This window comes from Carassius auratus, unplaced genomic scaffold (genome assembly GCF_003368295.1).
Source record: "Carassius auratus strain Wakin unplaced genomic scaffold, ASM336829v1 scaf_tig00028330, whole genome shotgun sequence".
In the NCBI taxonomy this organism is placed as follows: Eukaryota; Metazoa; Chordata; class Actinopteri; order Cypriniformes; family Cyprinidae; genus Carassius; species Carassius auratus.
In genome coordinates, this window is record NW_020525681.1 from 14,971 (window position 1) to 28,346 (window position 13,376).

At 51.5% G+C, this 13,376-nt stretch overlaps 23 non-coding genes across 23 annotated transcripts; all 23 read right to left on the reverse strand.

Annotated features, from left to right (window-relative positions):
* Positions 1-441: 441 nt before the first annotated feature.
* Positions 442-515, reverse strand: trnan-guu (transfer RNA asparagine (anticodon GUU)). Its single transcript has one exon. It is a non-coding gene; the product is annotated as a tRNA-Asn (tRNA).
* A 131-nt stretch (positions 516-646) lies between these two features.
* On the reverse strand, positions 647-719 carry trnak-cuu (transfer RNA lysine (anticodon CUU)). The gene has a single exon. It is a non-coding gene; the product is annotated as a tRNA-Lys (tRNA).
* A 793-nt stretch (positions 720-1,512) lies between these two features.
* Positions 1,513-1,586, reverse strand: trnan-guu (transfer RNA asparagine (anticodon GUU)). The gene has a single exon. It is a non-coding gene; the product is annotated as a tRNA-Asn (tRNA).
* A 131-nt stretch (positions 1,587-1,717) lies between these two features.
* On the reverse strand, positions 1,718-1,790 carry trnak-cuu (transfer RNA lysine (anticodon CUU)). Its single transcript has one exon. It is a non-coding gene; the product is annotated as a tRNA-Lys (tRNA).
* Positions 1,791-2,582: 792 nt separating this feature from the next.
* trnan-guu (transfer RNA asparagine (anticodon GUU)) lies at positions 2,583-2,656 on the reverse strand. The gene has a single exon. It is a non-coding gene; the product is annotated as a tRNA-Asn (tRNA).
* A 131-nt stretch (positions 2,657-2,787) lies between these two features.
* On the reverse strand, positions 2,788-2,860 carry trnak-cuu (transfer RNA lysine (anticodon CUU)). Its single transcript has one exon. It is a non-coding gene; the product is annotated as a tRNA-Lys (tRNA).
* Positions 2,861-3,653: 793 nt separating this feature from the next.
* On the reverse strand, positions 3,654-3,727 carry trnan-guu (transfer RNA asparagine (anticodon GUU)). The gene has a single exon. It is a non-coding gene; the product is annotated as a tRNA-Asn (tRNA).
* Positions 3,728-3,858: 131 nt separating this feature from the next.
* Positions 3,859-3,931, reverse strand: trnak-cuu (transfer RNA lysine (anticodon CUU)). The gene has a single exon. It is a non-coding gene; the product is annotated as a tRNA-Lys (tRNA).
* A 793-nt stretch (positions 3,932-4,724) lies between these two features.
* trnan-guu (transfer RNA asparagine (anticodon GUU)) lies at positions 4,725-4,798 on the reverse strand. Its single transcript has one exon. It is a non-coding gene; the product is annotated as a tRNA-Asn (tRNA).
* Positions 4,799-4,929: 131 nt separating this feature from the next.
* trnak-cuu (transfer RNA lysine (anticodon CUU)) lies at positions 4,930-5,002 on the reverse strand. Its single transcript has one exon. It is a non-coding gene; the product is annotated as a tRNA-Lys (tRNA).
* A 793-nt stretch (positions 5,003-5,795) lies between these two features.
* Positions 5,796-5,869, reverse strand: trnan-guu (transfer RNA asparagine (anticodon GUU)). The gene has a single exon. It is a non-coding gene; the product is annotated as a tRNA-Asn (tRNA).
* A 131-nt stretch (positions 5,870-6,000) lies between these two features.
* On the reverse strand, positions 6,001-6,073 carry trnak-cuu (transfer RNA lysine (anticodon CUU)). The gene has a single exon. It is a non-coding gene; the product is annotated as a tRNA-Lys (tRNA).
* A 792-nt stretch (positions 6,074-6,865) lies between these two features.
* Positions 6,866-6,939, reverse strand: trnan-guu (transfer RNA asparagine (anticodon GUU)). The gene has a single exon. It is a non-coding gene; the product is annotated as a tRNA-Asn (tRNA).
* Positions 6,940-7,068: 129 nt separating this feature from the next.
* On the reverse strand, positions 7,069-7,141 carry trnak-cuu (transfer RNA lysine (anticodon CUU)). Its single transcript has one exon. It is a non-coding gene; the product is annotated as a tRNA-Lys (tRNA).
* A 791-nt stretch (positions 7,142-7,932) lies between these two features.
* Positions 7,933-8,006, reverse strand: trnan-guu (transfer RNA asparagine (anticodon GUU)). Its single transcript has one exon. It is a non-coding gene; the product is annotated as a tRNA-Asn (tRNA).
* Positions 8,007-8,137: 131 nt separating this feature from the next.
* On the reverse strand, positions 8,138-8,211 carry trnak-cuu (transfer RNA lysine (anticodon CUU)). The gene has a single exon. It is a non-coding gene; the product is annotated as a tRNA-Lys (tRNA).
* A 795-nt stretch (positions 8,212-9,006) lies between these two features.
* Positions 9,007-9,080, reverse strand: trnan-guu (transfer RNA asparagine (anticodon GUU)). Its single transcript has one exon. It is a non-coding gene; the product is annotated as a tRNA-Asn (tRNA).
* A 130-nt stretch (positions 9,081-9,210) lies between these two features.
* Positions 9,211-9,284, reverse strand: trnak-cuu (transfer RNA lysine (anticodon CUU)). The gene has a single exon. It is a non-coding gene; the product is annotated as a tRNA-Lys (tRNA).
* A 995-nt stretch (positions 9,285-10,279) lies between these two features.
* On the reverse strand, positions 10,280-10,352 carry trnak-cuu (transfer RNA lysine (anticodon CUU)). The gene has a single exon. It is a non-coding gene; the product is annotated as a tRNA-Lys (tRNA).
* A 785-nt stretch (positions 10,353-11,137) lies between these two features.
* Positions 11,138-11,211, reverse strand: trnan-guu (transfer RNA asparagine (anticodon GUU)). The gene has a single exon. It is a non-coding gene; the product is annotated as a tRNA-Asn (tRNA).
* A 130-nt stretch (positions 11,212-11,341) lies between these two features.
* Positions 11,342-11,414, reverse strand: trnak-cuu (transfer RNA lysine (anticodon CUU)). The gene has a single exon. It is a non-coding gene; the product is annotated as a tRNA-Lys (tRNA).
* A 792-nt stretch (positions 11,415-12,206) lies between these two features.
* On the reverse strand, positions 12,207-12,280 carry trnan-guu (transfer RNA asparagine (anticodon GUU)). The gene has a single exon. It is a non-coding gene; the product is annotated as a tRNA-Asn (tRNA).
* A 130-nt stretch (positions 12,281-12,410) lies between these two features.
* Positions 12,411-12,483, reverse strand: trnak-cuu (transfer RNA lysine (anticodon CUU)). The gene has a single exon. It is a non-coding gene; the product is annotated as a tRNA-Lys (tRNA).
* Positions 12,484-13,376: the final 893 nt, after the last annotated feature.

The window sequence follows — 13,376 nt, forward strand, 5'->3', positions numbered from 1 at the left end:
TGTTTGTTTTAGCCATGCCTGTTGCTGGGGAATACAGATTGAACGAGCAGAGCTCTGGTTCAACAGCCTGAAAGGCTATTAGTTCAGCCAACTCATAAAAGGTTCCAGGTATGGAGTTCTGTCTCGCTGTGTGAATACAGTTTGCAAACTCCGACAGCATATGATTGGAGAAGCAATTTGGTGGCATTTTGTGGCGGTCCTAGAGGGAATTTTGAGCAGGACCTCCCTGGACCACACAGGCCTCCACCACAAGGAAAACAAAACACGAACTCTCCACAGCAAACTTGAGCTGACACAAACAATCACTCAGCACCCTTTGTCTTATTTTGACACAAGATGACTCGCAAAGCTGTTGACTCTGAAAAGGGGCTACAGACGCTGCGTCAGCGGACAAGCGTGCTAAAGTCTGTGCTTGCCGACATTGCTGCGAAAAGCTTGCTTCGTCCCTGGGTGGGCTCGAAACACCATCCTTTCGGTTAACAGCCGAACGCGCTAGCCTATTGCGCCACAGAGACTGGTAGTGTAAGGTCTTGTGGGTAACAGTCACAAAAGAATTTGACGCTGGGCGCGACACTAGTCCTGCGTCAGCAAACTTAATTCAAGAGAATTACACCCATTGGGAGGGGCGAGAGAGAGCCAAAAGGCACGCCCAACGTGGGGCTCGAACCCACGACCCTGAGATTAAGAGTCTCATGCTCTACCGACTGAGCTAGCCGGGCAGCGGCAGTCACATTCCCAAGGCTGACGTCTGTTTTGAGATCTGCCAAACATTTTATGAGCAAACAGAGCCTCGCTTTTCGCAGAGGCTTGACAAAACATCTCGCGGGTAAGGTTGGGGTTAAGCCTAGCGGTAGGCTTAGAGCAGGGGCGTCCCACCTCGATTCTGGAGGTTGCTTGGTCTGACGAGCTTGGCTCCAAGCACAAAGAAACTCAACTTAAGCTGCTGAACCCGGTCTCACCACAGAGACCGGAAGCTTCCAGGCACGTCTGATGGAGCTGGCTGGAGTGAAACTCTACCTGACAGGGCCCTCCAGGACAGAGTTTGGCCACACTAGCCATAGAGTCTTCTATGTTTGTTTTAGCCATGCCTGTTGCTGGGGAATACAGATTGAACGAGCAGAGCTCTGGTTCAACAGCCTGAAAGGCTATTAGTTCAGCCAACTCATAAAAGGTTCCAGGTATGGAGTTCTGTCTCGCTGTGTGAATACAGTTTGCAAACTCCGACAGCATATGATTGGAGAAGCAATTTGGTGGCATTTTGTGGCGGTCCTAGAGGGAATTTTGAGCAGGACCTCCCTGGACCACACAGGCCTCCACCACAAGGAAAACAAAACACGAACTCTCCACAGCAAACTTGAGCTGACACAAACAATCACTCAGCACCCTTTGTCTTATTTTGATACAAGATGACTCGCAAAAGCTGTTGACTCTGAAAAGGGGCTACAGATGCTGCGTCAGCGGACAAGCGTGCTAAAGTCCGTGCTTGCCGACATTGCTGCGAAAAGCTTGCTTCGTCCCTGGGTGGGCTCGAACCACCATCCTTTCGGTTAACAGCCGAACGCGCTAGCCTATTGCGCCACAGAGACTGGTAGTGTAAGCTCTTGTGGGTAACAGTCACAAAAGAATTTGACGCTGGGCGCGACACTAGTCCTGCGTCAGCAAACTTAATTCAAGAGAATTACACCCATTGGGAGGGGCGAGAGAGAGCCAAAAGGCACGCCCAACGTGGGGCTCGAACCCACGACCCTGAGATTAAGAGTCTCATGCTCTACCGACTGAGCTAGCCGGGCAGCGGCAGTCACTTTCCCAAGGCTGACGTCTGTTTTGAGAACTGCCAAACATTTTATGAGCAAACAGAGCCTCGCTTTTCGCAGAGGCTTGACAAAACATCTCGCGGGTAAGGTTGGGGTTAAGCCTAGCGGTAGGCTTAGAGCAGGGGCGTCCCACCTCGATTCTGGAGGTTGCTTGGTCTGACGAGCTTGGCTCCAAGCACAAAGAAACTCAACTTAAGCTGCTGAACCCGGTCTCACCACAGAGACCGGAAGCTTCCAGGCACGTCTGATGGAGCTGGCTGGAGTGAAACTCTACCTGACAGGGCCCTCCAGGACAGAGTTTGGCCACACTAGCCATAGAGTCTTCTATGTTTGTTTTAGCCATGCCTGTTGCTGGGGAATACAGATTGAACGAGCAGAGCTCTGGTTCAACAGCCTGAAAGGCTATTAGTTCAGCCAACTCATAAAAGGTTCCAGGTATGGAGTTCTGTCTCGCTGTGTGAATACAGTTTGCAAACTCCGACAGCATATGATTGGAGAAGCAATTTGGTGGCATTTTGTGGCGGTCCTAGAGGGAATTTTGAGCAGGACCTCCCTGGACCACACAGGCCTCCACCACAAGGAAAACAAAACACGAACTCTCCACAGCAAACTTGAGCTGACACAAACAATCACTCAGCACCCTTTGTCTTATTTTGACACAAGATGACTCGCAAAGCTGTTGACTCTGAAAAGGGGCTACAGACGCTGCGTCAGCGGACAAGCGTGCTAAAGTCTGTGCTTGCCGACATTGCTGCGAAAAGCTTGCTTCGTCCCTGGGTGGGCTCGAAACACCATCCTTTCGGTTAACAGCCGAACGCGCTAGCCTATTGCGCCACAGAGACTGGTAGTGTAATGTCTTGTGGGTAACAGTCACAAAAGAATTTGACGCTGGGCGCGACACTAGTCCTGCGTCAGCAAACTTAATTCAAGAGAATTACACCCATTGGGAGGGGCGAGAGAGAGCCAAAAGGCACGCCCAACGTGGGGCTCGAACCCACGACCCTGAGATTAAGAGTCTCATGCTCTACCGACTGAGCTAGCCGGGCAGCGGCAGTCACATTCCCAAGGCTGACGTCTGTTTTGAGAACTGCCAAACATTTTATGAGCAAACAGAGCCTCGCTTTTCGCAGAGGCTTGACAAAACATCTCGCGGGTAAGGTTGGGGTTAAGCCTAGCGGTAGGCTTAGAGCAGGGGCGTCCCACCTCGATTCTGGAGGTTGCTTGGTCTGACGAGCTTGGCTCCAAGCACAAAGAAACTCAACTTAAGCTGCTGAACCCGGTCTCACCACAGAGACCGGAAGCTTCCAGGCACGTCTGATGGAGCTGGCTGGAGTGAAACTCTACCTGACAGGGCCCTCCAGGACAGAGTTTGGCCACACTAGCCATAGAGTCTTCTATGTTTGTTTTAGCCATGCCTGTTGCTGGGGAATACAGATTGAACGAGCAGAGCTCTGGTTCAACAGCCTGAAAGGCTATTAGTTCAGCCAACTCATAAAAGGTTCCAGGTATGGAGTTCTGTCTCGCTGTGTGAATACAGTTTGCAAACTCCGACAGCATATGATTGGAGAAGCAATTTGGTGGCATTTTGTGGCGGTCCTAGAGGGAATTTTGAGCAGGACCTCCCTGGACCACACAGGCCTCCACCACAAGGAAAACAAAACACGAACTCTCCACAGCAAACTTGAGCTGACACAAACAATCACTCAGCACCCTTTGTCTTATTTTGATACAAGATGACTCGCAAAAGCTGTTGACTCTGAAAAGGGGCTACAGACGCTGCGTCAGCGGACAAGCGTGCTAAAGTCCGTGCTTGCCGACATTGCTGCGAAAAGCTTGCTTCGTCCCTGGGTGGGCTCGAACCACCATCCTTTCGGTTAACAGCCGAACGCGCTAGCCTATTGCGCCACAGAGACTGGTAGTGTAAGCTCTTGTGGGTAACAGTCACAAAAGAATTTGACGCTGGGCGCGACACTAGTCCTGCGTCAGCAAACTTAATTCAAGAGAATTACACCCATTGGGAGGGGCGAGAGAGAGCCAAAAGGCACGCCCAACGTGGGGCTCGAACCCACGACCCTGAGATTAAGAGTCTCATGCTCTACCGACTGAGCTAGCCGGGCAGCGGCAGTCACTTTCCCAAGGCTGACGTCTGTTTTGAGAACTGCCAAACATTTTATGAGCAAACAGAGCCTCGCTTTTCGCAGAGGCTTGACAAAACATCTCGCGGGTAAGGTTGGGGTTAAGCCTAGCGGTAGGCTTAGAGCAGGGGCGTCCCACCTCGATTCTGGAGGTTGCTTGGTCTGACGAGCTTGGCTCCAAGCACAAAGAAACTCAACTTAAGCTGCTGAACCCCGTCTCACCACAGAGACCGGAAGCTTCCAGGCACGTCTGATGGAGCTGGCTGGAGTGAAACTCTACCTGACAGGGCCCTCCAGGACAGAGTTTGGCCACACTAGCCATAGAGTCTTCTATGTTTGTTTTAGCCATGCCTGTTGCTGGGGAATACAGATTGAACGAGCAGAGCTCTGGTTCAACAGCCTGAAAGGCTATTAGTTCAGCCAACTCATAAAAGGTTCCAGGTATGGAGTTCTGTCTCGCTGTGTGAATACAGTTTGCAAACTCCGACAGCATATGATTGGAGAAGCAATTTGGTGGCATTTTGTGGCGGTCCTAGAGGGAATTTTGAGCAGGACCTCCCTGGACCACACAGGCCTCCACCACAAGGAAAACAAAACACGAACTCTCCACAGCAAACTTGAGCTGACACAAACAATCACTCAGCACCCTTTGTCTTATTTTGATACAAGATGACTCGCAAAAGCTGTTGACTCTGAAAAGGGGCTACAGATGCTGCGTCAGCGGACAAGCGTGCTAAAGTCCGTGCTTGCCGACATTGCTGCGAAAAGCTTGCTTCGTCCCTGGGTGGGCTCGAACCACCATCCTTTCGGTTAACAGCCGAACGCGCTAGCCTATTGCGCCACAGAGACTGGTAGTGTAAGCTCTTGTGGGTAACAGTCACAAAAGAATTTGACGCTGGGCGCGACACTAGTCCTGCGTCAGCAAACTTAATTCAAGAGAATTACACCCATTGGGAGGGGCGAGAGAGAGCCAAAAGGCACGCCCAACGTGGGGCTCGAACCCACGACCCTGAGATTAAGAGTCTCATGCTCTACCGACTGAGCTAGCCGGGCAGCGGCAGTCACTTTCCCAAGGCTGACGTCTGTTTTGAGAACTGCCAAACATTTTATGAGCAAACAGAGCCTCGCTTTTCGCAGAGGCTTGACAAAACATCTCGCGGGTAAGGTTGGGGTTAAGCCTAGCGGTAGGCTTAGAGCAGGGGCGTCCCACCTCGATTCTGGAGGTTGCTTGGTCTGACGAGCTTGGCTCCAAGCACAAAGAAACTCAACTTAAGCTGCTGAACCCGGTCTCACCACAGAGACCGGAAGCTTCCAGGCACGTCTGATGGAGCTGGCTGGAGTGAAACTCTACCTGACAGGGCCCTCCAGGACAGAGTTTGGCCACACTAGCCATAGAGTCTTCTATGTTTGTTTTAGCCATGCCTGTTGCTGGGGAATACAGATTGAACGAGCAGAGCTCTGGTTCAACAGCCTGAAAGGCTATTAGTTCAGCCAACTCATAAAAGGTTCCAGGTATGGAGTTCTGTCTCGCTGTGTGAATACAGTTTGCAAACTCCGACAGCATATGATTGGAGAAGCAATTTGGTGGCATTTTGTGGCGGTCCTAGAGGGAATTTTGAGCAGGACCTCCCTGGACCACACAGGCCTCCACCACAAGGAAAACAAAACACGAACTCTCCACAGCAAACTTGAGCTGACACAAACAATCACTCAGCACCCTTTGTCTTATTTTGACACAAGATGACTCGCAAAAGCTGTTGACTCTGAAAAGGGGCTACAGACGCTGCGTCAGCGGACAAGCGTGCTAAAGTCCGTGCTTGCCGACATTGCTGCGAAAAGCTTGCTTCGTCCCTGGGTGGGCTCGAACCACCATCCTTTCGGTTAACAGCCGAACGCGCTAGCCTATTGCGCCACATAGACTGGTAGTGTAAGGTCTTGTGGGTAACAGTCACAAAAGAATTTGACGCTGGGCGCGACACTAGTCCTGCGTCAGCAAACTTAATTCAAGAGAATTACACCCATTGGGAGGGGCGAGAGAGAGCCAAAAGGCACGCCCAACGTGGGGCTCGAACCCACGACCCTGAGATTAAGAGTCTCATGCTCTACCGACTGAGCTAGCCGGGCAGCGGCAGTCACTTTCCCAAGGCTGACGTCTGTTTTGAGAACTGCCAAACATTTTATGAGCAAACAGAGCCTCGCTTTTCGCAGAGGCTTGACAAAACATCTCGCGGGTAAGGTTGGGGTTAAGCCTAGCGGTAGGCTTAGAGCAGGGGCGTCCCACCTCGATTCTGGAGGTTGCTTGGTCTGACGAGCTTGGCTCCAAGCACAAAGAAACTCAACTTAAGCTGCTGAACCCGGTCTCACCACAGAGACCGGAAGCTTCCAGGCACGTCTGATGGAGCTGGCTGGAGTGAAACTCTACCTGACAGGGCCCTCCAGGACAGAGTTTGGCCACACTAGCCATAGAGTCTTCTATGTTTGTTTTAGCCATGCCTGTTGCTGGGGAATACAGATTGAACGAGCAGAGCTCTGGTTCAACAGCCTGAAAGGCTATTAGTTCAGCCAACTCATAAAAGGTTCCAGGTATGGAGTTCTGTCTCGCTGTGTGAATACAGTTTGCAAACTCAGACAGCATATGATTGGAGAAGCAATTTGGTGGCATTTTGTGGCGGTCCTAGAGGGAATTTTGAGCAGGACCTCCCTGGACCACACAGGCCTCCACCACAAGGAAAACAAAACACGAACTCTCCACAGCAAACTTGAGCTGACACAAACAATCACTCAGCACCCTTTGTCTTATTTTGACACAAGATGACTCGCAAAGCTGTTGACTCTGAAAAGGGGCTACAGACGCTGCGTCAGCGGACAAGCGTGCTAAAGTCTGTGCTTGCCGACATTGCTGCGAAAAGCTTGCTCCGTCCCTGGGTGGGCTCGAAACACCATCCTTTCGGTTAACAGCCGAACGCGCTAGCCTATTGCGCCACAGAGACTGGTAGTGTAAGGTCTTGTGGGTAACAGTCACAAAAGAATTTGACGCTGGGCGCGACACTAGTCCTGTGTCAGCAAACTTAATTCAAGAGAATTACACCCATTGGGAGGGGCGAGAGAGCCAAAAGGCACGCCCAACGAGGGGCTCGAACCCACGACCCTGAGATTAAGAGTCTCATGCTCTACCGACTGAGCTAGCCGGGCAGCGGCAGTCACATTCCCAAGGCTGACGTCTGTTTTGAGAACTGCCAAACATTTATGAGCAAACAGAGCCTCGCTTTTCGCAGAGGCTTGACAAAACATCTCGCGGGTAAGGTTGGGGTTAAGCCTAGCGGTAGGCTTAGAGCAGGGGCGTCCCACCTCGATTCTGGAGGTTGCTTGGTCTGCGAGCTTGGCTCCAAGCACAAAGAAACTCAACTTAAGCTGCTGAACCCGGTCTCACCACAGAGACCGGAAGCTTCCAGGCACGTCTGATGGAGCTGGCTGGAGTGAAACTCTACCTGACAGGGCCCTCCAGGACAGAGTTTGGCCACACTAGCCATAGAGTCTTCTATGTTTGTTTTAGCCATGCCTGTTGCTGGGGAATACAGATTGAACGAGCAGAGCTCTGGTTCAACAGCCTGAAAGGCTATTAGTTCAGCCAACTCATAAAAGGTTCCAGGTATGGAGTTCTGTCTCGCTGTGTGAATACAGTTTGCAAACTCCGACAGCATATGATTGGAGAAGCAATTTGGTGGCATTTTGTGGCGGTCCTAGAGGGAATTTTGAGCAGGACCTCCCTGGACCACACAGGCCTCCACCACAAGGAAAACAAAACAAGAACTCTCCACAGCAAACTTGAGCTGACACAAACAATCACTCAGCACCCTTTGTCTTATTTTGACACAAGATGACTCGCAAAAGCTGTTGACTCTGAAAAGGGGCTACAGACGCTGCGTCAGCGGACAAGCGTGCTAAAGTCCGTGCTTGCCGACATTGCTGCGAAAAGCTTGCTTCGTCCCTGGGTGGGCTCGAACCACCATCCTTTCGGTTAACAGCCGAACGCGCTAGCCTATTGCGCCACAGAGACTGGTAGTGTAAGCTCTTGTGGGTAACAGTCACAAAAGAATTTGACGCTGGGCGCGACACTAGTCCTGCGTCAGCAAACTTAATTCAAGAGAATTACACCCATTGGGAGGGGCGAGAGAGAGCCAAAAGGCACGCCCAACGTGGGGCTCGAACCCACGACCCTGAGATTAAGAGTCTCATGCTCTAACCGACTGAGCTAGCCGGGCAGCGGCAGTCACATTCCCAAGGCTGACGTCTGTTTTGAGAACTGCCAAACATTTTATGAGCAAACAGAGCCTCGCTTTTCGCAGAGGCTTGACAAAACATCTCGCGGGTAAGGTTGGGGTTAAGCCTAGCGGTAGGCTTAGAGCAGGGGCGTCCCACCTCGATTCTGGAGGTTGCTTGGTCTGACGAGCTTGGCTCCAAGCACAAAGAAACTCAACTTAAGCTGCTGAACCCGGTCTCACCACAGAGACCGGAAGCTTCCAGGCACGTCTGATGGAGCTGGCTGGAGTGAAACTCTACCTGACAGGGCCCTCCAGGACAGAGTTTGGCCACACTAGCCATAGAGTCTTCTATGTTTGTTTTAGCCATGCCTGTTGCTGGGGAATACAGATTGAACGAGCAGAGCTCTGGTTCAACAGCCTGAAAGGCTATTAGTTCAGCCAACTCATAAAAGGTTCCAGGTATGGAGTTCTGTCTCGCTGTGTGAATACAGTTTGCAAACTCCGACAGCATATGATTGGAGAAGCAATTTGGTGGCATTTTGTGGCGAGTCCTAGAGGGAATTTTGAGCAGGACCTCCCTGGACCACACAGGCCTCCACCACAAGGAAAACAAAACACGAACTCTCCACAGCAAACTTGAGCTGACACAAACAATCACTCAGCACCCTTTGTCTTATTTTGATACAAGATGACTCGCAAAAGCTGTTGACTCTGAAAAGGGGCTACAGACGCTGCGTCAGCGGACAAGCGTGCTAAAGTATCGTGCTTGCCGACATTGCTGCGAAAAGCTTGCTTCGTCCCTGGGTGGGCTCGGACCACCATCCTTTCGGTTAACAGCCGAACGCGCTAGCCTATTGCGCCACAGAGACTGGTAGTGTAAGCTCTTGTGGGTAACAGTCACAAAAGAATTTGACGCTGGCGTGACACTAGTCCTGCGTCAGCAAACTTAATTCAAGAGAATTACACCCATTGGGAGGGGCGAGAGAGAGCCAAAAGGCACGCCCAACGTGGGGCTCGAACCCACGACCCTGAGATTAAGAGTCTCATGCTCTACCGACTGAGCTTAGCCGGGCAGCGGCAGTCACTTTCCCAAGGCTGACGTCTGTTTTGAGAACTGCCAAACATTTTATGAGCAAACAGAGCCTCGCTTTTCGCAGAGGCTTGACAAAACATCTCGCGGGTAAGGTTGGGGTTAAGCCTAGCGGTAGGCTTAGAGCAGGGGCGTCCCACCTCGATTCTGGAGGTTGCTTGGTCTGACGAGCTTGGCTCCAAGCACAAAGAAACTCAACTTAAGCTGCTGAACCCGGTCTCACCACAGAGACCGGAAGCTTCCAGGCACGTCTGATGGAGCTGGCTGGAGTGAAACTCTACCTGACAGGGCCCTCCAGGACAGAGTTTGGCCACACTAGCCATAGAGTCTTCTATGTTTGTTTTAGCCATGCCTGTTGCTGGGGAATACAGATTGAACGAGCAGAGCTCTGGTTCAACAGCCTGAAAGGCTATTAGTTCAGCCAACTCATAAAAGGTTCCAGGTATGGAGTTCTGTCTCGCTGTGTGAATACAGTTTGCAAACTCCGACAGCATATGATTGGAGAAGCAATTTGGTGGCATTTTGTGGCGGTCCTAGAGGGAATTTTGAGCAGGACCTCCCTGGACCACACAGGCCTCCACCACAAGGAAAACAAAACACGAACTCTCCACAGCAAACTTGAGCTGACACAAACAATCACTCAGCACCCTTTGTCTTATTTTGACACAAGATGACTCGCAAAAGCTGTTGACTCTGAAAAGGGGCTACAGACGCTGCGTCAGCGGACAAGCGTGCTAAAGTCCGTGCTTGCCGACATTGCTGCGAAAAGCTTGCTTCGTCCCGGTGGGCTCGAACCACCATCCTTTCGGTTAACAGCCGAACGCGCTAGCCTATTGCGCCACAGAGACTGGTAGTGTAAGTCTTGTGGGTAACAGTCACAAAAGAATTTGACGCTGGGCGCGACACTAGTCCTGCGTCAGCAAACTTAATTCAAGAGAATTACACCCATTGGGAGGGGCGAGAGAGAGCCAAAAGGCACGCCCAACGTGGGGCTCGAACCCACGACCCTGAGATTAAGAGTCTCATGCTCTACCGACTGAGCTAGCCGGGCAGCGGCAGTCACTTTCCCAAGGCTGACGTCTGTTTTGAGAACTGCCAAACATTTTATGAGCAAACAGAGCCTCGCTTTTCGCAGAGGCTTGACAAAACATCTCGCGGGTAAGGTTGGGGTTAAGCCTAGCGGTAGGCTTAGAGCAGGGGCGTCCCACCTCGATTCTGGAGGTTGCTTGGTCTGACGAGCTTGGCTCCAAGCACAAAGAAACTCAACTTAAGCTGCTGAACCCGGTCTCACCACAGAGACCGGAAGCTTCCAGGCACGTCTGATGGAGCTGGCTGGAGTGAAACTCTAACCCTGACAGGGCCCTCCAGGACAGAGTTTGGCCACACTAGCCATAGAGTCTTCATGTTGTTTTAGCCATGCCTGTTGCTGGGAATACAGATTGACGAGCAGAGCTCTGGTTCAACAGCCTGAAAGGCTATTAGTTCAGCACTCATAAAAGGTTCCAGGTATGGAGTTCTGTCTCGCTGTGTGAATACAGTTTGCAAACTCCGACAGCATATGATTGAGAAGCAATTTGGTGGCATTTTGTGGCGGTCCTAGAGGGAATTTGAGCAGGACCTCCCTGGACCAACACAGGCCTCCACCACAAGGAAACAACACGAACTCCTCCACAGCAAACTTGAGCTGACACAACAATCACTCAGCACCCTTTGTCTTATTTTGACACAAGATGACTCGCAAAAGCTGTTGACTCTGAAAAGGGGCTACAGACGCTGCGTCAGCGGACAAGCGTGCTAAAGTCCGTGCTTGCCGACATTGCTGCGAAAAGCTTGCTTCGTCCCTGGGTGGGCTCGAACCACCATCCTTTCGGTTAACAGCCGAACGCGCTAGCCTATTGCGCCACAGAGACTGGTAGTGTAAGCTCTTTGGGTAACAGTCACAAAAGAATTTGACGCTGGGCGCGACACTAGTCCTGCGTCAGCAAACTTAATTCAAGAGAATTACACCCATTGGGAGGGGCGAGAGAGAGCCAAAAGGCACGCCCAACGTGGGGCTCGAACCCACGACCCTGAGATTAAGAGTCTCATGCTCTACCGACTGAGCTAGCCGGGCAGCGGCAGTCACTTTCCCAAGGCTGACGTCTGTTTTGAGAACTGCCAAACATTTTATGAGCAAACAGAGCCTCGCTTTTCGCAGAGGCTTGACAAAACATCTCGCGGGTAAGGTTGGGGTTAAGCCTAGCGGTAGGCTTAGAGCAGGGGCGTCCCACCTCGATTCTGGAGGTTGCTTGGTCTGACGAGCTTGGCTCCAAGCACAAAGAAACTCAACTTAAGCTGCTGAACCCGGTCTCACCACAGAGACCGGAAGCTTCCAGGCACGTCTGATGGAGCTGGCTGGAGTGAAACTCTACCTGACAGGGCCCTCCAGGACAGAGTTTGGCCACACTAGCCATAGAGTCTTCTATGTTTGTTTTAGCCATGCCTGTTGCTGGGGAATACAGATTGAACGAGCAGAGCTCTGGTTCAACAGCCTGAAAGGCTATTAGTTCAGCCAACTCATAAAGGTTCCAGGTATGGAGTTCTGTCTCGCTGTGTGAATACAGTTTGCAAACTCCGACAGCATATGATTGGAGAAGCAATTTGGTGGCATTTTGTGGCGGTCCTAGAGGGAATTTTGAGCAGGACCTCCCTGGACCACACAGGCCTCCACCACAAGGAAAACAAAACACGAACTCTCCACAGCAAACTTGAGCTGACACAAACAATCACTCAGCACCCTTTGTCTTATTTTGACACAAGATGACTCGCAAAAGCTGTTGACTCTGAAAAGGGGCTACAGACGCTGCGTCAGCGGACAAGCGTGCTAAAGTCCGTGCTTGCCGACATTGCTGCGAAAAGCTTGCTTCGTCCCTGGGTGGGCTCGAACCACCATCCTTTCGGTTAACAGCCGAACGCGCTAGCCTATTGCGCCACAGAGACTGGTAGTGTAAGTCTTGTGGGTAACAGTCACAAAAGAATTTGACGCTGGGCGCGACACTAGTCCTGCGTCAGCAAACTTAATTCAAGAGAATTACACCCATTGGGAGGGGCGAGAGAGAGCCAAAAGGCACGCCCAACGTGGGGCTCGAACCCACGACCCTGAGATTAAGAGTCTCATGCTCTACCGACTGAGCTAGCCGGGCAGCGGCAGTCACTTTCCAAGGCTGACGTCTGTTTTGAGAACTGCCAAACATTTTATGAGCAAACAGAGCCTCGCTTTTCGCAGAGGCTTGACAAAACATCTCGCGGGTAAGGTTGGGGTTAAGCCTAGCGGTAGGCTTAGAGCAGGGGCGTCCCACCTCGATTCTGGAGGTTGCTTGGTCTGACGAGCTTGGCTCCAAGCACAAAGAAACTCAACTTAAGCTGCTGAACCCGGTCTCACCACAGAGACCGGAAGCTTCCAGGCACGTCTGATGGAGCTGGCTGGAGTGAAACTCTACCTGACAGGGCCCTCCAGGACAGAGTTTGGCCACACTAGCCATAGAGTCTTCTATGTTTGTTTTAGCCATGCCTGTTGCTGGGAATACAGATTGAACGAGCAGAGCTCTGGTTCAACAGCCTGAAAGGCTATTAGTTCAGCCAACTCATAAAAGGTTCCAGGTATGGAGTTCTGTCTCGCTGTGTGAATACAGTTTGCAAACTCCGACAGCATATGATTGGAGAAGCAATTTGGTGGCATTTTGTGGCGGTCCTAGAGGGAATTTTGAGCAGGACCTCCCTGGACCACACAGGCTCCACCACAAGGAAAACAAAACACGAACTCTCCACAGCAAACTTGAGCTGACACAAACAATCACTCAGCACCCTTTGTCTTATTTTGACACAAGATGACTCGCAAAAGCTGTTGACTCTGAAAAGGGGCTACAGACGCTGCGTCAGCGGACAAGCGTGCTAAAGTCGTGCTTGCCGACATTGCTGCGAAAAGCTTGCTTCGTCCTGGTGGGCTCGAACCACCATCCTTTCGGTTAACAGCCGAACGCGCTAGCCTATTGCGCCACAGAACTGGTAGTGTAAGGTCTTGTGGTAACAGTCACAA